The sequence below is a fragment of the Pongo abelii genome, chromosome 22 (genome assembly GCF_028885655.2).
Source record: "Pongo abelii isolate AG06213 chromosome 22, NHGRI_mPonAbe1-v2.0_pri, whole genome shotgun sequence".
Taxonomy (NCBI): Eukaryota; Metazoa; Chordata; class Mammalia; order Primates; family Hominidae; genus Pongo; species Pongo abelii.
The window spans coordinates 774,376-797,809 of record NC_072007.2 but is presented as its reverse complement, the minus strand read 5'-3'; the positions used below and the strand labels follow the sequence as shown (position 1 = coordinate 797,809).

The 23,434-nt window shown below is 40.7% G+C and overlaps 1 pseudogene; it reads right to left on the bottom strand.

The window, feature by feature from the left end:
• Positions 1-428: 428 nt before the first annotated feature.
• Positions 429-21,673, bottom strand: LOC134760829 (zinc finger protein 285-like; annotated as a pseudogene).
• Between the last annotated feature and the right edge of the window lie 1,761 nt (positions 21,674-23,434).

The window sequence follows — 23,434 nt, the reverse complement described above, 5'->3', positions numbered from 1 at the left end:
TGCCTTGTACCAAAAGTATAATTCTTAAAGATGTGAGATAGTGGTTTGAGAATAAACAAAAATGGGCTGGGTATGGTGGCTCATGCCTGTAATCCCAGCACTTTGGGATGCCGAGGTGGGTGGATCATGAGGTCAGGAGAACATCTTGGCCAAAATGATGAAACCTCCTCTCTACTAAAAATACAAAAATTAGCTGGGCATGGTGGCGGGCGCCTGTAATGCCAGCTACTCAGGAGGCTGAGGCAGGAGAATCACTTGAACCCAGGAAGCGGAAGTTGCAGTGAGCCAAGATCATGCCACTGCATTCCATCCTGGTGACAGAGCAAGACTCTATCTCAAAAAAAAAAAAAAAAAAAAAAAAGGTCAGAGATTTCAGTAATAAACATGGAAGATAGGAGAATCTGGGAATGGATATACCTACTGTAGTATAAATGTGACCTTTAAGATCAGTAAATAAAAAAGGGACTTCTCAATAAATGTTGAAAGCCATGACTATCCAATTGGAAAAAATTAAAATTAGACTTGTGCCTGACACCATTTAAAACATATTCTTCATGTTTTGAAAATAATTAGTGCCTGGGAGTATGGGAAAGTTTTCTTTTACAAAATCATTATACAAAAATTTCATAAACATATTGAAATTTTAACCACATAAATTTTTTTAGCTAAGTTGCCCAGGCTAGAGTGCAGTGGCTATTCACAGGCATGATTGTAGCACCCAATAGCCTCAAACTCCTGCTCTCAAGTCATCCTTCTGCCTCCCCAGTAGTTGAGACTACAGGTATGTTACAGGTATATGCCAGCCCACACAGCCCAACCACATAAAGAATTTAAGTGAACAGTAAAGTACCTCATTCTTTAAGTTAATAGACAAGGACCGGCAATTCTTCATAAAAATAACATACACTTAGCCTATGACAGCAATTCAACTCTTAGGTATTTATCCAAGAGAAATCAAAGCATATGTCTGCAAAAACGCCAATACAAGTATATTCTTAGTAGCTTAATTCAAAATTTCCAAAACCTGGAAACAAATGTTCACCAACGTGAGAATGGGCAAACTGGTAATTTCCTGATTACTCTGAACATAAAAAGAAGATGACAAGCATAATAATATAAATGAAGTTAAAATCATTATGTTAAATGGTGGCAGCTTCTATCGAAAACAGAATGGCAGATCCTGAAAAAATTGAAAATACAATTATCATATGATCCAGTAATTCCACTTCGGGGTATGTGTTCAAAAGAATTGAAAGCAAGGTCCTGAAGAGATATTTGTACTCCTATGTTCATAACAGCATTATTCACAGTACCCAAAAAGTGGAAGAAACCCAAGTGTACAAAGGAAGAAAATTCTGACATATTCTACAACACAAATAAACCTTAAGGACATTATGGTAAGTTAAATAAGCCAGTAACAAAAAGGCAAATACTGGGCCGGGTGTGGTGTCTCACGCCTGTAAAATCCCAGCACTTTTGGGGGCCGAGGTGGGTGGATCACAAGGTCAGGAGATCGAGACCATCCTGACAAACATGGGGAAACCCCATCTCTACTAGAAATACAAAAAATTAGTCGAGCGTGGCGGAATGTGCCTGTAGTCCCAGATACTCAGGAGGCTGAGGCAGGAAGATGGCATGCGTGAACCCTGTAGGCGGAGCTTGCAGTGAGCCAAGATGGAACCACTGCACTCCAGCCTGGGCGACAGAGCGAGACTCCATTTCAAAAGAAAAAAAAAAATGTCAAATACTGTATGATTCCATTTATGTGACTCAGAGAAGTCAAATGCATAGAGACACAAAGTATAGTGGTTGCCAGTGGCTGGGAGCAGGGGAAAATTGAGGGTTGCTCTTGAATGGGATAGAGTTTTAGTTTTGCAAGATAAAATGAGTTTTGGAGACTGGTCTTACAACAATGTAAATGTACTTAACATTACTAAGCTATACACTTAAAAATTGTGAAGATGGTAAATTTCATGTTATGTATATTTCACCAGTAAAAAATTGTAAAAAGCTGAAAGCATTCCAGGTAGCTCTAGTTTGCATCTAAGATTAAGAGACATTTATTTCCATCAAAAACCAAGGATCTGAAAGTAACCAATTTATGAGCTCAAAAGTTAGCCTGACAGTCTCACAGATGCTGGCACAAGACAAGAGACTCCTGGCTCTGAGACGAAGGACTTTGTTAGTCACAACCACAGCAGTAGCCAGAGTGTCATTCTTTGCAATGATTTTTGGCATTCTAATCCCGTAGAGTGACTTGGAAGGCCAGGTGCTGCAGGCCTAGCGGGCTGCGTTGTAAGAATAGAACCCTAAGCTTAGGAAACCTGAATCTTTTATCATAGCCCATGGGAACAAAACCACTGCCCTTCGCCCTAGAGGGAGACACTGTCTTCACTAGAGTGGGCAATAAACAAATCTACTGCTCTAGAGGGAGACACTATATTTTTGTTTCCTAAAATGCACCTTTGAAAAGACAGTGGGGAACAAAGGTGACCAGTGTCTCCACTCAAAGACATGCAGAAAAAGAGAAGTAGACACTTAAGTAACCATAGTGTCTGCAGAAAAATAAAAGAAAAAAATAAGGGAAGTAGATACAGAGAATGAGTGGGGAATGAGGAATAATAACTAATGCTACATTCTAATTCAAAGCCAGTTGACTTCAGAAGAAAAAGGCCAATTCTGGGGTTACATCTCCTCTGTTGGTGGTATGCTAATAAACGTTTAATAAATGGCTCTCCAGAAAGAAAAGTATGTACATTATAAAAGTTTACTATAAATTTTACTAACATAGAATGTTTTTAGAACACAATTTATAAACAATAATAAAATATGCAATACGCTTTATTATAAATTACTAATTTAGAAAACCATGTTGAATGAAAAAAAAGCCAAATACAAGAGTATATTACAGTATGACTTAATTTATATAAAGTTCAAGAATAGGCAAAACCAACATATGGTGATAGAAACCAAAACAGTGATTATATCCTTTTTTGGAAAGAAATGAAGGGAAAGGGGCACAAGGGAAATTTTTGGGGTAAAGAAAATGTTTAAACTGTTGAATGGGCATTATTCACAAGGATATGTACATTTTTAAAACAAATGTTGTTAAAATCTGCACTTTATGTAAATTATACCTGAACAAAATGAGTTAAAAAAATGACAAGACAGATCAGACAGCTTTGGTAGCTGTTACTATGTGCTTCTGTGGGCAGTCTAGTGGAGGCGCAGCCACTGATCCCAGTCTTCCAGGTGCATGTTATTTGTATTTATTACCTGCAGTTTTATGAAGAACTAGTGTTAAGTAGCCAGTGAATCCAGCATCAGTTATTAAAATGACTATTATTTCTCCAACATATTTCAAGGCTGATAAACTGACTCACTGTATACATGTGGATCTCTTTTTGGACTCCCTATTCTTTTCCATTGATCTATTTTTTCTCTCCTGAGCTAAAACTACACTGTATTAATTATAGAAAATTTATAATAAATGCTGATCTCTGGTAGTGTAAGTCCACAAATGTTGCTCTTCATCAAATTTTATCATCACACATAAGGGACTTTTTTTTTTTTTGAGACAGAGTCTCTCACTGTCGCCTGGGCTGGAGTGGAGTAGTGCGATCTCGGCTCATTGCAACCTCCACCTCCTGGGTTCAAGCCTCAGCCTCCTGAGTAGCTGGGATTACAGGTGCCTGCCACTATGCCCAGCTAATTTTTTGTATTTTTAGTAGAGACGGGGTTTCACTATGTTGGCCAGGCTGGTCTCAACCTCCTGATCTCGTGATTCACCCACCTCGGCCTCCCAAAGTGCTGGGATTAGGATGAGGTTTTATAGGGAAAACATATAAGCTAAGGGTCTGGAAGAGAACGCACAGGACCACAATTTCTCTCACCACTTGAAGAATCACCAGGGCCTGGGTGAAGCAGGGGATAGACCACACCTCACCCCTATGCTTTTATCCTTCTTAAAGAGCAATTGTGAAGGCATCCATGTTGGTGGGGGAACAAATTGACTATGAAGGTAATCTGGACTACTAAATTAAGGCAGAAAATCTGGCTTTAGTTGTCAGATCAAATGACTAACTGATCCGACAGATTGACTAAAACAGACAATCTGGCTTTAGTTGTCAGAGCTTCACAGAAGTTGCATGAGAAAGCCAGGTTCTAACACCTCCCATCAGAAAGAGAAAGCCGCTGGGAAGTTGAGCTCATGTAAAGCCCTTCCCACTGAAGAATGTGGGAGTCTGAGGCTCCAGATAGCTCCTCACCTAGGCATCCCAAAGGGAACTCCCAGAATTACCTTTGGACAATTCTGGTCTTTGCACACAATTGTTATTGTGAATGAAACATTTTGGCTACATTTTATAAAAGGCACTTACATAGTGATGCTATGAATTTTCATGTGCCAATTTTGTGTGAAACCAATTTTTTGACCTGATAATTTTAAAACAGACTTCAACTGGTCAAATTTTACAGGTGAATTTGAATTTTATGAGTAAATAACATTATTCTCTAACATAAAAATAGTTCCTTCGTTTTCCTTCCAATGATTATGTCTCAACATTTTTTCTCTCGTCTTAATCCCACCGCATGAATCTGGGCCAGTGTTGTGACTTGCTTTAATCTTAGAATGTGGTGGAAGTATCATTGAGCCTGTTCTCTGATGAGGCCTTAAGAGATCACAGTTTTTGCTCTTGAAACCCTGGCACTATGGGACCAACCCTAGATTGGTCTTCTGGAGGATGAGAGACCATGATGACAGAGAGAAATTCATTGTCTCATCTATGACCATCATAAAACAGCCAGGCCCAGATGAGCCATCAGCTGAATGCAGATGCATGCACAAAGCCCAGTTAAGGTAATCTAGCATGTCCCACAACAGAACTGCTCAGCTAAGGCCAACTGAACTTGCCAGCTCACACATCATGAGCTAAATAAATTTGTATTTAGAGCTACTCAGTTCTTGTGTGTGTTATGAGGCAGAAGCTGATAAGCATATTTAGGATAAATTATACATGAGCAGAGTCTGTTATGCTTTTATCAAATCATTGGATTTGACATGCTCATATTTATTTAGGATCTCTGCATCTACATTTGTAAATGAGATTGGCTCCCACTGATTGGGTGCTAGACTAATTTCTGCTTTTTCCATGCTACTTTGTTACAAGAGGAAAAGCAAACAATGTTATGAAGTAGGGAGACAATCCTGTTAGCATCATATATTTAAAAACCTTAATGTGATATGCAAGGGCTGCTCCTGACCAAATTGGAGGATTGCCTGGGACACCTCCACCAAGGCTGAGGGCTGAGTCTGTCATGAGGGAATGTAGCACCCATTGTAAACCCCAAAAGCTTCCTGGGATAATGTGTATCCCAGATTTTTTCTCTAACCTACTGTTTGCGTAGGAAGACTGGAGTATGTAGTGGACATGGACAATAATATGTGGACATGTTTATAGATCTAGATCATTGTTGATGGAGCCATGTTATTCCATTATATGGGATGCCTTAATTTACTTAATTCTTACACATGAAGCTTCAGGTTGTTTACGGTCTTCTCATTGCAAAATTCTTAGAATATATTTCTTTCTGAAACCATATTTTTCCACTCATGTAATTACATCCTAAAAATACATTCTGAGGAGGATCATTGGCTCAAAGACAATGCAAATTGTACATCTGATATATATAGACAAGATCCTCTCCAGCAACTTTGTACCTGTTTTTTTTCCCCACCAACTTATGTAAGAACACTCATTTCCTCATTTCTACTGACATAGAATTTTTAAAATACTTCACTCTTATCCACCTGATCAGTAAGAAAATGACACTTCAGGGATGGTTTTATTTGCACTTGACTGGCTATTCTATTTACAAACTATAACTGGCAGGAAAATGTAATGAAGGAAAAACTAGGAATAAACCATGATCCAAATGAAGAAACCTATAAGTCAATTAAAACAAAAAAGGATATTGTTTTTGAAGAAAAAATAAAAGACATTGTGGGCTGAGTGCAGTAGCCCACACTTGTAATCCCTGCACTTTGGGAAGCTGAGGTAGGAAGATCACTTGAAACAAGAATGAGACTAACCTGGGAAATAAAGCAAGACCCCATCTCTACAAGTAAATTTTTTAAAGAAAACATTAGCTGAACATGGTGATATATGCCTGTACTCCCAGCTACTCAGGAGGCTGAGGCAGGAGGATCACTTGAGCCCAGGAGTTCAAGGCTTCAGCAGTGAGCCATGATCAGGCCACTGCACTCCAGCCACCTGGGTGACAGAGCAATACCCTGTTTCCAAAAAAAAAAAAAAAAGAGCAAAGAGATCGCCTCTCGAATTCATCTGTTATCCCCAATTAAATGACAATTTTGGGAGGAAGCTGACAGAAAGAGCACCCTTTAAAAACCCATTATTATACAAGTCTGCTGAGAAGAAGACTGCATCAGTCTGAAATGAACACTGTTGGTGTTTTACATGTTATTGCTCACTTTAGTAAATGTTAGCTTTATTCAATTAATTTTATTAAGACTAACCACAGAATACTTATTCTAGTTAATTTTTAATCGCACTTAATGTGTGAGCTGACAAATTTATTCAGCTCCCACCCTACAGAGTTTCTCTATTGTATGAGATTTCTTACGTCTGTGGGTTGTACTTTTCAGTAAAGTTTTACCACAGCTATATCATCTTGAACATTTCTTTGTGGTGTACACACCAAAGAATGAAGGTTATCACTGGAGAAGTCCCATCCATACCATTTTAGATGGTTGCACTGCCACATCAAGCCTTAAAGACTTAAAAGCTTTGAACTCTGAATTACAATGTTGCTTCTGTATGTGGACTCCAATGACAATGAAACATATTGCTATAAAATCCCTCCATGCTAGTCAGGATGGCCTAGGCAATGCTGCAGTAACAAATAAACCACTAAAAATCTCAGTGGTGAGACACAATGAATTTTTATTTCTTACTCTAAAAAGAAAGCCAACACAGATCAGATAGCGACCTTCTATCGACCCAGTCTGGAATAAGCAGCTTCCAAGGTCACCTTGGCAGGGATAGAGAAGCCTGAGGATGTTTATAAAGGCTAGACCTGAAAGTGGCTTGTATCACTTTTGCTCACACTCCATTGGCTAGAACTCAAACATGGGCACACTCTTAACTGCAAGAGTTACTGAGGAATAGAGTCTTCTTATTTGCAAGGAAATGGAACCAGTGTGATTAATACAGCACTGCCTTTGCCGCATCCTTCAAATGTCACTTCTGCAGAGCTTCTTGCCTGTGCAGAGAATCTCATAGAAAACCTGAGTACTAATATTCTTTCATAGTAAGAGCATTGGTTTCATTTCCGAGCACACTTTTGAATGTTCTTCATACAGAGAGTATTTTTCCGTTGGGGACTAAAAAAAATCTAGGGACTTTGGCTAAACTGAAGACCTTACCATAATCATCCCAATTAGAATTTTTTTCCTGGATACACCCTTTAATGGAAATTTTACCTCTAACTACAAACACTACCACAAACCACCCATTTGTCAAGAGTAACCTACTTTGCCATTGTAGCATACAGAAGTTCTTGAAATCCACAATACTTGCCTGGCACACCCCAGTGCTGCGGGCTGACATTGTCGATGGCAGTGTCACTGTCTTTTGCTCCCCCAGCCCTCCCACAGGCTGAGTAAGCTTCTATTATCTGGAATACAGTGTGGCTTCTGTTTTCCTAATTTAACCCTGACTTACTAAGTTTATAATGTTTCTCTCTGCTCATGTAGTCTTTGATGAGTCAGAAGGTCTTTGCCATGCTCACAATGTGTGTGCTGTGTCTCATATATATGCACTCTCTGTTGGGCAAGGAGGTGTGAATTACGACTGAAGCCCTTACCACATGCCTTACACTTATAGGGTCTCTGTCCTGTGTGGACTCAGAGATGAACATAAAGATCTGAATTCCGGCTGAAGCCTTTACCACACTCATCACATTTATATAATTTCTCTCTGGTGTGATCACTCTGATGGAAGTGAAAATATGAACTGTAACTAAAGCACTTGCCACACACTTCACATTTATATGGTTTTTCTCCAGTGTGAACTCTCTGATGAGTGTGAAGAACAGAGCTATAAGCAAAATCCTTTCCACAAACATTGCATTTGTATGGTTTCTCCCCTGTGTGGACTCTCTGGTGAATGTGAAGCTGTGTACTTTGGCTGAAGCCCTTTCCACACTCATCACACCTATAAGGTTTCTCCCCTGTGTGAAACCTCCAGTGGACTTGAAGAAGGGAGCTTGAACTAAAACACTTGCCACACTCACTGGATATGTAGGGCTTCTCTCCAGTGTGGACTCTCTGATGGATAAGAAGGTTGGAGTACTGTTCAAAGCCCTTCCCACACTCTTCACCATTTGTTGGGCTTTTTCCCTGTGTGTACTCCCTGATGAATAAAAAGAAGTGACCTAAATCCAAAAGCTTTCCCACATAAGTCGCATTTGTAGGGCATCGCCCCTTTGTGGACTCGATGATGGTTGTGAAGGGAGGAGTTGCACCTGAAGCCCTTGCCACATTATTTACATTTCTAGGGATTGTCTCCTGAGGGGACTTTCTGACATCTGGGAAAGTCTGAGCTCTGTTAGCAGCCTGTAGGCCATTCGTGGAATTCATAGGGAGTCTCTTCTGAGTGGGTTTTACAATGAATGATAAGATATTGGCTCTGACTTAAGTTCTTTCCATACTGGTCACATTTATAAGATTTTTCTCCTAGGTGAGTGCTGTGATGGACACGAGGATCTGTATCATCTGCAAAGGCCACCCCACAATTATTACATGTGAAAGGCTGTGGCAAAGCATGGGCCGCATCATGTTGTTCAACTGTTGATTTCATACTCAAGTTTTTCCCACAGTTGGGGTGTCTACCAGGGTCCTCTCCTTTACATTCTTGGGACTCATGATGATCACGTGAGGTCCAATTGAGGCTGTCATCATGCCAAGCACGTCTGTACAATTTCTTTTCCACGTAAATTCCCTTATATCTTCCCTGAGATTTCTGGGGCTCGGTCATTATGTTGGCTTTCTTCCAAGATTCTGGGGTAAGAACCTGTGTCAGGCTTTGACATGCTGTGATATCTCGATTTTTGATAATGGAATTTACTACATAGTTTTTGTTTTCAGAAATCTGAAGAGACGTGCCTGCCCACTCTTCACAGAGGTAAACATCTTCTAAATGAGGGGAACACTGTTCTTGAAGGTTCATGATATAATCCTGACTCACACTTAAATCCCGGATCCTTTGTTTCCAAATCTGCCAGCAATGAAGCACTTCTTGAGAAAGGTAATTTAACCCCTTTTCCTGAAGATTCAAAATGTTTTTTTAATCCCGTGTCCCATGAGAAGAAAGAGAATTTGTGAATCACCTGTCCAGAGGTTTTGAGAAAATGAAATATGATGGGGTGGGAAGTTGTCCCTGGCTTCCATTGACATGTGAAACATTTAGAGCAACAATAATTCTAACCTGTGAGCTGCCAATTAGAAATCAAGTATTGTAGGGAAATTAAGAGAAATCTTGGCCAGGTGCAGTGGCTTATGCTTGTCATAGCAACACTTTCAGAGGCTGAGGTGGGAGGGTCACTCAAGTTCAGGAGATTAAGACCAGGCTGGGCAGTACGGTGAGATCGCATCTCTACAAAAAAATTAAAAATTGTCTCGGTTTTGCCTATGATCCCAGCTACTTGGAAATCTGAGGTTGGAAGATTGCTTAATCCTGTGATGCAGAGGCTGCAGTGATCCAAGATTGTGCCACTGTATTCCAGCCTGGGTGACAGAGCAAGACCTTTCAACACCCACACAGCAAAAAAGAATAAAAGGAAATCTTAGGAAAAATTTATGAAGGAAGAAATTCACCTCCCCGCTATAAGAGTAGTCAATAAAAAGACTAACAATCTTGCTACAAAAGGTATGCGAAAAGCTCCCATTTTATGTAGTATATGTGTGTATAGAAATAATACATATTGATGGAGTGTTTTTCATATGTTGGGCAGAGTAAGGGACACAAAGGGTCACAAGAGGTTTCAGAAACAAACAGGTTCTATCTCTTGATGGCTTCCCTTCCTTCACATCACTGTCATATGGAGGACTATCATGTATGTTTGTGTACAAACTGCACAACTGTACATGGTGAGCCTTAAGGGGATGGGGATAAAAAGGCAATGGGGATTGAAATAGGGATAAACACTGTGAAACATGGTCCTGGCATTGTGCTGGGATGCATATGTAAACCTCTGAGACAAGCTTTAAGAGACAGCCTTTTTATGTTCCCCGAGGTTCTTTGTCTTCATGAAAAGATAGAGACCACTCAGATCCTATAATCCATTTCCTTAAGTTCTGACCTTTTAAGTTATTGTAGAATCTCAAACAGCCATGACTATGAGAATGGGGAACAGATACTGTGGCACTGTCAATGGCCTGGCACCCAGGGAAGCAAGACTGTGGTATAACAAACAGGGGGCTGAGGCAGAAGAGGATGATCATATTTTTGGGGCCCTATGATGGGTTTCAAAATGGCATGAATATCATGGTCAAGTCCCACTGGATACTGCTTCTGGTTTAAGGTCCTTTCTGGGTTGTTTTATTGAAAGTGACTTTAGTTTATAAGATAGTATCAGGGAAAGGGAGACCATGAGCTGCCCCAAATGGGCTTTAAGCAGTGGTTTCCCAATTGTTCTGATTGTAACCCACAATAAAATCAGCATTGTGATTCAGTAGGAATAGGCACGAACATCAACACAGACTGCTCACTAAGACAGAAGTTTTATCAGCTGATACTTACACACGATGTGCAATGCACTTTGATAAATTCTTTTGTTTTCTGTTCTATTAATCTATTTTGCTTTTTAAAAATTGCTAGTTATGACACAGTAATTTGATTTCAGGACTCACCAAGAGGGTTTTATCCTGCAGTCTGAGAAACAACTGCAGGGATATGCAGATTTATGTAGAAGGTCCTGTGTTTACAGATTACACTTTGGTTTCACGAGGTTATTTATTAAAAACACAGGACCTAGGGCAAGATTAGGAGGCTCAAATCCTAGTTCTTCTTATAAGCTGTGTGATCGTGGGCAAGTTATGAATTCTGTGACTCAGTTGTTTCATCCATTGATATGGTTTGGCTGTGTCCCCACCCAAATCTCGTCTTTAACTGTAACTCCCATAATTCCCAGGTGTCATGTCCCATAATTCCCACATGTCACAGCCCCCACACAGAGTCCGTACCAGGGCACTAGCTAGTGTAGCTGTGAGACGAGGGCCACTGTCCTTCAGACAACAGAATGCTAGATACGACAGCTTGCACTGTGTGCCTGGAAAAGCCACAAACACTCAACACCAGCCCACAAAAGCAGCCGGAAGGGAGACTATACTCTGCAGAGCCACAGGGATGGAGCTGCCCAAGACCATGGAAACCTATCTCTTACATCAGCGTGACCAGGATGCAAGACATGGAGGCAAAGGAGATCACTATCGAGCTTTAAGATTTGACTGCCCCGTTGGATTTCAGACTTGCATGGGGCCTGTAGACCCTTTGTTTTGGCCAAGTTCTCCCATTTGGAACAGCTGCATTTACACAATGCATGTACCTGCACTGTATCTAGGAAGTAAATACATTGTTTTTTTGTTTTACAGGCTCATAGATGGAAGAGACTTGGCTTGTCTCAGATGAGACACTGGACTGTGGACTTTTGAGTTAATGCTGAAATGAGTTAAGACTTTGTGGGACTGTTTCATAGATGGAAGAGACTTGGCTTGTCTCAGATGAGACACTGGACTGTGGACTTTTGAGTTAATGCTGAAATGAGTTAAGACTTTGTGGGACTGTTTGGAGGCACGATTGGTTTGAAATGCAGTGACATAAGATTTGGGAGGGGCTGGGATGGGATAATATGGTTTGGCTGTGTCCCCACTCAAATCTCATCTTGAATTGTAACTCCCACAATTCCCATGTGTCATGGGAGGAACCTGGTAGGAGGCGATTGAATTATGGGGGCGGGTCTTTCCTGTGTTATTCTCATGATAGTGAATGAGTCTCATGAAATCTGATGGTTTTTAAAAGGGAGATTCTGAATGGGCGCAGTGGCTCACACCTGTAATCCCAGCACTTTGGGAGGCCAAAGTGGGTTGATCAGGAGGTCAAGAGATTGAGACAATCCTGGCCAACATGGTGAAACCCCGTCTCTACTAAAAAATACAAAAATTAGCTGGGCATGGTGGTGCATGCCTTTATTCCCAGATACTGGGTTGGCTAAGGCAGGAGAATTGCCTGAACTTGGTAGTTGGAGGTTGCAGTGAGCCAAGATAGCACCACTGTACTGCAGCCTGGCTACAGAGTCAGACTCAAAAAAAAAAGGGGGGGGGAGGTGGTTTCCCTGCACAAACTCTCGTCTTGTCTACCACCATGTGAGACGTGCCTTTCACCTTCCACCATGACTATGAGGCCTCCCCAGGGATGTGGAACTGTAAGTCCAATACATCTCTATCTTTTGTAAACTGCCCAGTCTCGTGTATGTCTTTATCAGCAGTGTGAAAACAGAGTAATACGTCCATAAAAGGGGGATAATAACAGTAACTATCTGAATTAGTCCATTCTCATGTTGCTAATAAAGACATACCCGAGACTGGGTAATTTATAAAAGAAAGAGGTTTAATTGACTCATAGTTCCATGTGGCTGTGGAGGCCTCACAATCATGGCAGAAGGTGAAGGAAGAGCAAAGGGACATCCTACATGGCGGCAGGCAAAGAGAAAGCCTGTGCAGGGGAACACCAATTTATAAAACCATCAAATCCCATGAGACGTAGTCACTCTCATAAGAACAGCACGAGAAAGACCCCTGCCCCATGATTCAGTTACCTCCTACCAGGCCCCTCCTACAACATGTGGGAATTATGGGAGCTACAATTCAAGATGAGACTTGGGTAGGGATATAGCCAAACCATATCTCTATCTCATAAACTAAACTTAGGTAACACATAACTGTATATGAACCTCTGAGAAATGAAAACGAGGTTAGATATTTATCAAAAAGTAATCAAATAAGCCAACACTTAGATTACACTTACTACGTACAAGTAAGTGTTGGCTATTGTAACTGCCAACCAAACCAAAGTTCTCCCTTGGTTCCTTTAACACTGGTTTATCCAAAACATTGGATAAACATTGATTTTTCTGCAGAAGCAACACATAGATCAAGGCTCTTGGTGATGTGTGAATTTTATAAATCACATTCTGAGAAATACGAGGAAAGAATGAGAGCCTAAATGTGTGATTAGGGGAGGGAGTGATTACTAACTGCATTGAATGCCCACAGGCCAGGGTATGAGATTTGGGGAGAGCTCCCTCACAAACCCTTCACAAGGGGCCAGATCCTCACACTGATCTGTAAAAACTCATTAACTGCAGGGTTCTAACCTGCACATGCATCTCTTAGGAGTTTTCTTTCCAGTGGTCAAAGTTTCTCTTTGTGATCTAACTGGAGTTTTCTATCTGGTATGAAATGACGATTTCAGGACACAGGTCCAGTGGTCTGATGCTCAGTTACTCACCCACTGAGATGAGGTTCCTGAAGTTTTCCATCATCACGTCTTGGTACAGGTTTACCTGGGTTTTATCCAATAGAGCCAGCTCTTCCTTAGTGAAGACAATAGCCATGTCCTTGAATGTCACCCTTTCCTAAAACATCAACCACATGCCACGTCAATCATCCACACAAATGACTGGTCTTAGTCTGTTTGGGCTGCCTTAATAAAATACCACAGTCTGATTAGGTTAAACAATAAACTAACTTCTTACTGTTCTGGAGTTTGGAAAGTCTAAGATCAAGTACCACCAAGATAGATTTCATTCAGGTTTCTTCTCTTGGCTTGTAGACAGCTGTCCTCTCACTGTGTCCTTACATGGCAGAGGGAGAATGAGAGCAAGCTCTGTTGAGGCTCTCTCATAAGGACATTAATCCTATTGGATCAGGGCTTCCCAAAGGACAATATTAATCAAATTATTAAATACAGCCCAGGAAATAGGCACAGATAAATCTATATTAAGGTGTTGTGCGATACACAAGTCTAGTACTGTTCCATGAGTTCATTTCTCATCACACACCAAGATTTGGTATTTTCACTTTTTCATGGCAAATTAATCTATTTTTATCATGTTAAAAGGAACTAAGAAGACAGGGTAAATAAAAGCCTGGCTCCTAGATTCAAAAAACACAATAGAGAAAAGGGAGATTTTTAGGATAATTAAGAACACTTGGATATCAACTCGGTATTAAAAAATAGTGGTATCAATGTGAAATTTCTTGAGTATGTTAGCAGTAATGTGGAAATGTAGGAAAATGCTCTTACTCTTAGGAGATACAAGCTGAAATATTTAGGGATGAATTATAATAATGCCTGAAATTTATCCCTAACTGGGTCATCAAAATACAATATAGATATGTGTGCATATACGTATATTATGCATATGTTTGTGGGTGATTGTCAACAATTGGTGAATCTAGGTGAATATTACACATTATGCTATTCTTTCATTTTCCTGATAAATTGAAATTTCTCAAAATAAAAGGATGTGGGGAATAATCTGATATTAATAACCATCTCCTAATCAAGAAACCAATTTTTACGTAAAATATTTCTATTGCTGCATATATCACACAGCTCAGAGTTAAGTATTTACAGATATGTTCTCTCAATAGACTCCGCATCTATAAATAATGCAGAGCTTTCAAACGAAAGTTGTAAGCGGTTACAAAGGACGTCACAAAGAATATTTTCCTAACAATTGTCCAATTACCCAAATCTGACAATGATTAAAATCAAAATCTAGGGGAGTCAGCACGGCTGTCCTAATAGCATCACTCTCTCAGTAACACTACTGTATACCTTCTTCTGTGGGAGGCAATAAAATCGAATTTGAGTTAATCATTCAGGAAACACAGATACCCTGAAGTCTACTTGGGGTGTTCAAATGTAGGGAGAAGGGGTTAGGGATAGAGGTTCACCCAGCCTACGCCCCATTCTCCCTTCTCTGCCTCAACTATAGAGCCTGGGAAAACAAAACACTCATTTCTCCACCACCCTTGTAGCTGGATGGATGCCTTGTAGGAAGCCTAGGCAGCTATTGTCATAGGATGCAGATACAAGGAGAGCCCCAAAATATTAAGAAACCAAATTTATCAACGAATAAACACTTGCAAAAATCTATAAATCTTTTCCTGTCTTAAGTATTCTTGTATAACCATCTATGAAGTATTCTTGTAAAACCTTGAACCTGAATCTATTCAAGCATCTGGTGCTTCCACTTACAAGAAATACTGTGGATAGATAACACATTGAAAGATAAGAAAAGGAAGCAAACAAATGCATTCCAAACATAGGAAAGAACACAGGACACCAAACTTGGTTTCTACAACAAGTCAATAGCAGGAGAGAATAAAGTAGAGGGGCAAATTTCTCTAGATTAAAAGAGATTATGAGACACAACAGCCAACTATATGATAGTATAGACCTTGGTAAGATCCCATTTGAACAAACCAACGGTTAAAAAATTTTTGAGATAATCAGGGAAATTTGGTTATTGTCTGGGTATTAGATAATACCAAATAATTATTGATTATCTCATTAGTCAATATTTTAGGAAATATATACTGAAATACATAGAGAATGTGGTAAATTAGATTGCTGTTTAGAAATATCCTCTTCTATACTCACTAATCCCACTAAAGGACCAGAGTGTGTTTTCTTACCCCTTTAGTTTTGACTTGGCAATGTAACTTACTCTGGCTATCAAAATGAAGCAGAAGTGAGAATGTGCCAGTTCTAACCTGGGCCTTGACAGATCTCACGCGTTCACTTGCTGTCTTGTTCCTCTGTCTTCACTATGAGGGCACACCCAAGCTAACCAAAACCAGCAGAGTGCTACCAAATATTCATGGCATCGGCTTTAGGTCCAGGCCGTAACCATTGAGGACACTGTTATAGGAGGTTGGAAAAATGGTGACCTGGATGTAGTGGTGAACATTTGGTAAACTGTTGCTGTAATTTAGAAGATAGAAAATTTACCTAATGAATCTTGGACTTGGGCAAGATGGTTTCCAGGCAGAAGGATAAAAGTGTGAGCTCATTCATTTTAGTTGCATATAAAATAAAGTACTATAAAAAAGTGATGTGCTCAGAGAAAAACCAATACAGTGTAAAATAACATGCCTCTTAAAAATACTCTGGGAAAGAAAAAAATGAAAAAGAGATTAAGCAAATCTCTTTGGCAAAAAGTTAACCATTGAAACTGCATGATGGGTACTGCAAGTGGAGATTCATAATACCATTTGTTTTTTTGTGTACTTTCATAATTAATTTTTTATGATTAAAAGAAAATCCTTCCTCCACACTGTGATGGTGTTTTTAATGTGACAACTTGGCTAAGCTACAGTCCTCAGTTATTGAATCAAACACTAATCTAGGTATTGCTATGAAGATAAATTGTAGATGGGATGTGATTAAAGTCCATAATCAGTTTACTTTAAGGGAGATTATTCTAACTAATCTGAGTATGTCTGATTCAAAAAACTAAAAGGTCTTATGAGCAGAGCTGAGGCTTCCCTGAGAGGTGGAGAAATTCCACCCATAGACAGCGGCTTCAGTCTGTGTCTAAGAGTTCTGGCCATCCTTCCTGAGGGACTGCCATGTGGATTTTGGACTTGCCTAGTTAGCCTCCATAATCATATAAGTCAATTCCTTAAGATAAATCTCTTAATATATATCTCTTACTGGTTCTGCCTTGCTGGTTGAACTCTGACCAATAGATACCCATTCAAATCTTGTTACTTATCGAACGAGACCAGTGACATTTAGAGTATAGTCATGTATATGCCGCCCATGCACTCAGATGCTGCGGCAACACCAAATTGCTATAAAACTTTCTGAACTTACTCTTGATTCTTTTTCCCTCATGGGGCAGTGATAAGCAGTTCATGGACTGGTACTGCTACAGGAATCACACTTAGAGTAGCACCAAAGTAGACATCTTGAAATCTGTGAGTTTGTTTCTTCACTTCTATAAAGGGAGTCAAACCATCTGCCTCACAAAGTCATTATGAGCAAGATGAAGTACCTAATACATAGTAGTCATTCAAAAAATGCTGACCTCCTTTCAGAAAGCAGAAGTGTCTGGTTCCTCAGAATGAACAGTATATTTAAAGAGAAAGAACCCCTTAACTTACCTGGAACTTAATCATACCATCTTCCTTTTGGAAAGGGCAGGATTCTGGAAAAGCAGAACTGCAAAGAAGAAAGAATCCATGAGATCATGGATTCAACAAGTTATAAATGAACATTGGTTCCTTCCTTATCTGTACAAATTTCTCTCAGTTCCTTCTCTCCCTAGATATCGTCTCTTCTCGTTCTGAACAGACTGAACTCCCACCTCCTCAAGACTTCCCTAGATTTGTCCCCAGTCCCTCAATCTCAGACCACTGTGTAACTCCTATCCCTCTCCTCAAGCTTTTGGGTCAAAACCTGCACATTCTTTTCCTTTTCTCAGATTTGTGAATGAACTGACATAATGTACATCTGTATTATGCTGGAAAAAAGGCTCCAGAATTGCTGAATAAGGCAGCAATCTCAGGGCTGGGCACAGTGGCTCACGCCTGTAATCCCCAGCAATTTGGGAACCTGAGACAGGTAGATCACTTGAGGCCAGGAGTTCGAGACCAGCCTGACCAACATGGTGAAATCCTGTCTCTACTAAAAATACAAAATTAGCTGGGATTGGTGGTGGGCACCTGTAGTCCCAGCTACTCAGGAGGCTGAGGCAGGACAATCACTTGAACCTGGGAGGCAGAGGCTGCAGTGAGCTGTGCTTGCACCACTGCACTCCAGCCTGTGCAACAGAGACAGACTTTGTCTCAAAAAAAAAAAAAAGAAAAAAAAAAGAGAGAAATCTCAGGATGACAGGGGCCTTCTGCTATTTCCACTTTTACATGCAAGACTTGACCTTGTATGGCCAGGCTTGTGGTCTAAAGAACTTGCAATTAGCCAAGATATATAAATTAAATCCCAATTTTTATTATTATGTTAATCAATAATGCAAATTTTTAAACATCTACACCTTGACTCTTGGCTTCCTAAACTATCTCTCCAGCAGCCATTCTATCCACTGCTTTTGCAAATATTGATGACACACCTATGACATATAAGACACATCCTCTGCTCTGGAAATGCTCATGGTATACTGAACTATACATGCTCTCAGACAGCAAGTAGCAAAGTAGATAGACAGACCTTCTAAGCTCGCCACTTCATATACACTAAAGCCCCTTCCTGTACTGCTTATATCAGTGAATTCCCTTGCCAATTAGATTCCAGTTGGGTTCAGCCAATGGGGAAAGTCAGCAAGAGATCCAGGGAAGGGACAAGAGTGAAGTCAGGATATTTATTCCCCCAGGTTTTTCCCTAAAGGTTGCTGTGGAATGGCTATGTTCCATATCCATTGACCAAAGTTCATGGCCACCATCAGGCAGCTGTCATCCAATGAATCTTTCTTCAGGTTTTAGCGACTGCCTCCTCCCTTAGCCCTTCAGTCCTAAAGGCAGTAAGTTACCCTGCTATCACTAGCTCTTAAATATTGCCATACCCTTTGTTGATTACCACAGCCTGCCTACAACTTTATAGATTGTCCCTTTATTAAGCTCTTCTCAAATTACCCCATTTGAGTGTTCTGTCTATTTTTTATTGGGATTCCATCAGATAAACCCTGTAAACACAATTGCCTCTCGCCTTTGTGGAGAAACTTACTGAATAAAATTGCCACTTTAAGCACTGTGGAAACTCCAAAGATTAAAAAATAAAAGCCAAAAACCAGGTTTCTGCCTTCTAAGATAGTGCTTCTCACACTATCTGTGATAAAAGACTAGTTATTATTATTATTATTACTGTTACTTTCAGTCTGTCACAGACTGATATTTTGGTAAGATACAGTAAAAAGAAATTACTGGAAAAAGGAAATTAAGAAGGTATGCAAATTAAAGCCCAATTGTTATTATTATGTTAATCAATAAGACAAAATTTTAAACATCTACACTTAAGTTCTCAAATTATCTGGTCACAGACCAATATCATTTATTGGCACTGGTCTGTTGGCTACCCTTTGAATTGCAGCTCACAGGGTTATAGAATCAGGTTAATAGAATATGAAATGTCTTTAGGGTAAATCCTTTGACTCTTTTTCTCTCTTTTACTACCTTTAAGAGACATCATTAATCACTTCTTATTTTGGGCTCCAACAAAGGCCACAATAAGGAAAGTTCAAGTCATTAATACAGCATGAATTACATCATTTTAAAATAGTTAAAACCTACCAAGGAAACACTCCTCCTTTCCCCTGTCAAAAAACTACAAATCCTAAAAACAAACAAACAAACAAACAAACAAAAACAAGCCGCAGTCTTTTATCCACTGTACTTGCTAAGGATCTTATCATTTAACAAGCACTCAATCAGTGTTTCTTAATATTAACAAATGCACAAATAGAATTGGCTTGGATATTATACATTAGATGCACGTGCAAAGACATAAACTCACCCTCTACTTCCAGTACCTGTTCTCACTTCAGAGCCAATAATGGGACAGGTTTATTTTCAAGCACACATCTCCACACATGCAGTCACACATATATGGTTGAGGGTTTGGTTTCCTGAATTTCTGGCTTCAGACACTCTCTGCCTGTGTCAACTATGGGCCATGGCAGTAACCAGATGGCACATTCAAATTTGAGGTGAGTTTAATAAACAGACGGCTTACAATGGTGTTGGCTGGGGGTAAGGAAATCAGAGTGGATAAGGCTCTATCCTGGGAAGTGACAGGGAGGTGCCATTATACTACCTGGGCCTTAAGAGGTAAGGGGAGGGAGCAGTCCCTGGAGCCTGGAACTGAGAGGACTGTGTGGCCGGGACCACCAAAACCATGACCTGTTGTTTAGAAGGGCAGCTAATCTGTGACAATCCTGCAGAGAGAGAACTCGGGGACAAGATCCTCCAACTCACACTTCTTCCTCTCTCCAAACCTTCCTGTTGAGACTTCCCATTGGCCAAAGACAAGCAATGCCAGAAGGCAATGGCGGCCTTTCAGGGCAGACAGCAGGGTGGAAAAGGTGGGGAGCCAAAGGCATGGGACACGTGGCACCTCAGGACTCTTGTTTTTTCCCTATCTGCCAAAGTCCACACAGCTCTCTCACACAAATGCCTTTCTCATCCCTCAACCTGACAACTACTCTGATCTGAGGAATACATCACGAATGAGACCAGATGCCCATATCAACCTCTTCAGCGAATGAAGACCTAGAGGAAAAGTGCAGCTGAATCTGGAACTGCAATTGTTCAGAAACACGATCAGAAATGTAACAAAAGCTGCCATTACACCTAAAATAATTAACACTAAACCTCTAACTTTATCAAATATACAGAGAGCATTGAAATTTCAAATTTGTTGAGTGTAATTTAACACTTACATTTGCTCATGTGCTTTATAATACTCAAATTCCGTACTCCCTGGCTCACAGCATGTGAGGTGAGAATGGAGTTAATAATTTGGGGAAGTTCTTTTCTTTTCTTTTCTTTTTTTTTTTTTTTTTGAGACAGAGTCTCGCTCTGTTGCCCAGGCTGGAGTGCAGTGGCGCGATCTCAGCTCACTGCAAGCTCCGCCTCCCGGGTTCACACCATTCTCCAACCTCAGCCTCCGGAGTAGCTGGGACTACAGGCGCCCGCCACCATGCCCGGCAAATTTTTTGTAATTTTTTTTTTTTTTTTTTTTTTTTTAGTAGAGACAGGGTTTCACCGTGTTAGCCAGGATGGTCTCGATCTCCTGACCTCATGATCCACCCAAAGTGCTGGGATTACAGGAGGGAGGCACCGCGCCAGGCCTGGGACCGTTCTTTTCAAAATGTATGCGGTGATATTAAACTCCTGAGTTATTACAGTCTGAGTTGTTTCTTTATTGCCAGAAGCCGGAACCTCTGCCCTGAAGTCAGAAATACCCCAATGGAGTCAGAGCTGCTAAAATCCAGAGTTCAGACCCAAGACAATTCCCCATCCAGGAACCTAGGGGTGCTGAGCCAGAATCGCCCGCGCCAAACTGAGTGAGAATAGCCCAAGCCATCCTCTATCTCCAGAGAAAAGCTGCTTAAGCAAATCCCTCATCCCATTCAGGGAGGCACAGCCCCAGCCATTACTCCCAAACTCTGAGCCAGCGCCCCTCTGCTCTCATCCAGAGATGCACATTCCAAGACTGGACCCTAAGCCTCGACCCAAGGTGGCACAGCGCAAGTCGCTGTCACGAAACGTGAAGATGCACGTTTTGTCAAACCCAGGGCTGCTCCCCAAACCGAGCCCACGCGCTTCCCATCCCACCCCGGCTAGGTAGGGGCCGCTGAACTTCCCTAGCCTACCCCACCCACGAGGCCTTATCATTGGTCACCAGTCCCTTCTTCCACTCCTCCTACTTCAGTCCACAGGGACGGGTCACAGCTGCACATCCTGCAGCCCTACTCCTTGCTATGCTTCCGAGAGGGGCGCGGTCCACGCGGGACTCACCCCAGCATTCCAAACAATGTCGCCCGCAGCTAGCTTCTGGTACCACGGCGCATGCGCAAGGAGGCCTATGGACTACAATCCCCAGAAAGCCCCGCGCGCAGCAGTGGACATTCGCAAGGCTACCAGGGTGAAGGTAGCCTTTGACTTCGGTGCATTTGGAAGTCCTTTGACTTCCGTGCATTCGTCTAAAATAATGACAATCATAATAACGATAAAGTATTGAAATGTTAAATAAATCACTATCAACGATGAAAAGAAAAAGTTTCAATATTTTACTACTTGGAAATGAGCACTTTACCATTTTAGTGAAGACTTTTATAGGTACTTATTTTATAGGCATGTCTTTTAATGTTAAAACCACGAGACTTTTCAATTAAAATTCACTTAAATATTTCCATCCCCGCCCCCCATCATGTTTTGTTTCTGTTGATGAAGACTGCATAATCTACACTTGCAATATAACATACCCTGTAATTTGTTTCCTAGTCTCAGAAGAAGCAGAATGAATTAATCACCATTGTCTGAATCCTTAATAGGGGAATTACAGGAGTACTCGTTACAACATAACAAGAAAACGCGGGAAGTTTTCAGATTCTTTCTGAAAATTTCCCCTTGTTGGGACTTAGGCTTTATTTTACTTTATGTTATTGCATTTAAGATTTAAGATCATTAAAAAGTCAGGAAACAACAGGTGCTGGAGAGGATATGGAGAAATAGGAACACTTTTACACCGTTGGTGGGACTGTAAACTAGTTCAACCATTGTGGAAGTCAGTGTGGCAATTCCTCAGGGATCTAGAACTAGAAATACCATTTGATCCAGCAATTCCATTACTGGGTATATACCTAAAGGATTATAAATCATGCTGCTATAAAGACACATGCACACGTATGTTCATTGCGGCAGTATTCACAATGGCAAAGACTTGGAACCAACCCAAACGTCCAACAAAGATAGACAGGATTAAGAAAATGTGGCACATATGCACCATGGAATGCTATGCAGCCATAATAAATGATGAGTTCATGTCCCTTTTTAGGGGCATGGATGAAGCTGTAAACCATCATTCTCAGCAAACTATAGCAAGGACAAAAAACCAAACACCACATGTTCTCACTCATAGGTGGGAATTGAACAATGAGAACACATGGACACAGGAAGGGGAACATAACACAGCGGGGTCTATTGTGGGGTGGGGGAAGGGGGAGGGATAGCATTAGGAGATATACTTAATGCTAAATGCGTGCAGCACACCAACATGGCACATGTATACATATGTAACAAACCTGCACGTTGCGCACATGTACCCTACAACTTAAAGTATAATAATAATAAAATTTTAAAAATTTAAGATTTCTATTAAAGAAAATTTTGGGTACCCTAATGGGGTAAGAAAATTGAATAAGAATTCCATTAGAGACCCACAGTTTTAGCCTTGAGGAAAGCCTTGATAATGGGTGAGAACAATCTCTGTCCTAGGAATGGTCGCCTGGTCCTGCTGGCAGAGGCTCTGCTTGGAATATCTGGCTGGCATTCCGTTTTCCACTCATCCTCAAGCTGTAGAGGTCGTGAGGCAGTTCCAGTCCTAGAATAGACAGGGAAGTGAAGACCCCCACCTCTAGGCAATGGGTAGGAAATGGTTGAATAATATCCAACTATAGCTTGACATTGCAACTTAGGGCACATAAAGGGACAGTGCAATTCTTTTGGCTTATCTCTGTCTTTTGATGTTTACATGTTTGATGTTCTTATATATTGCTCTAAGTTGAAGGATTACTTGATTTAATTTGACATACTTGAATTTTAAAAAAC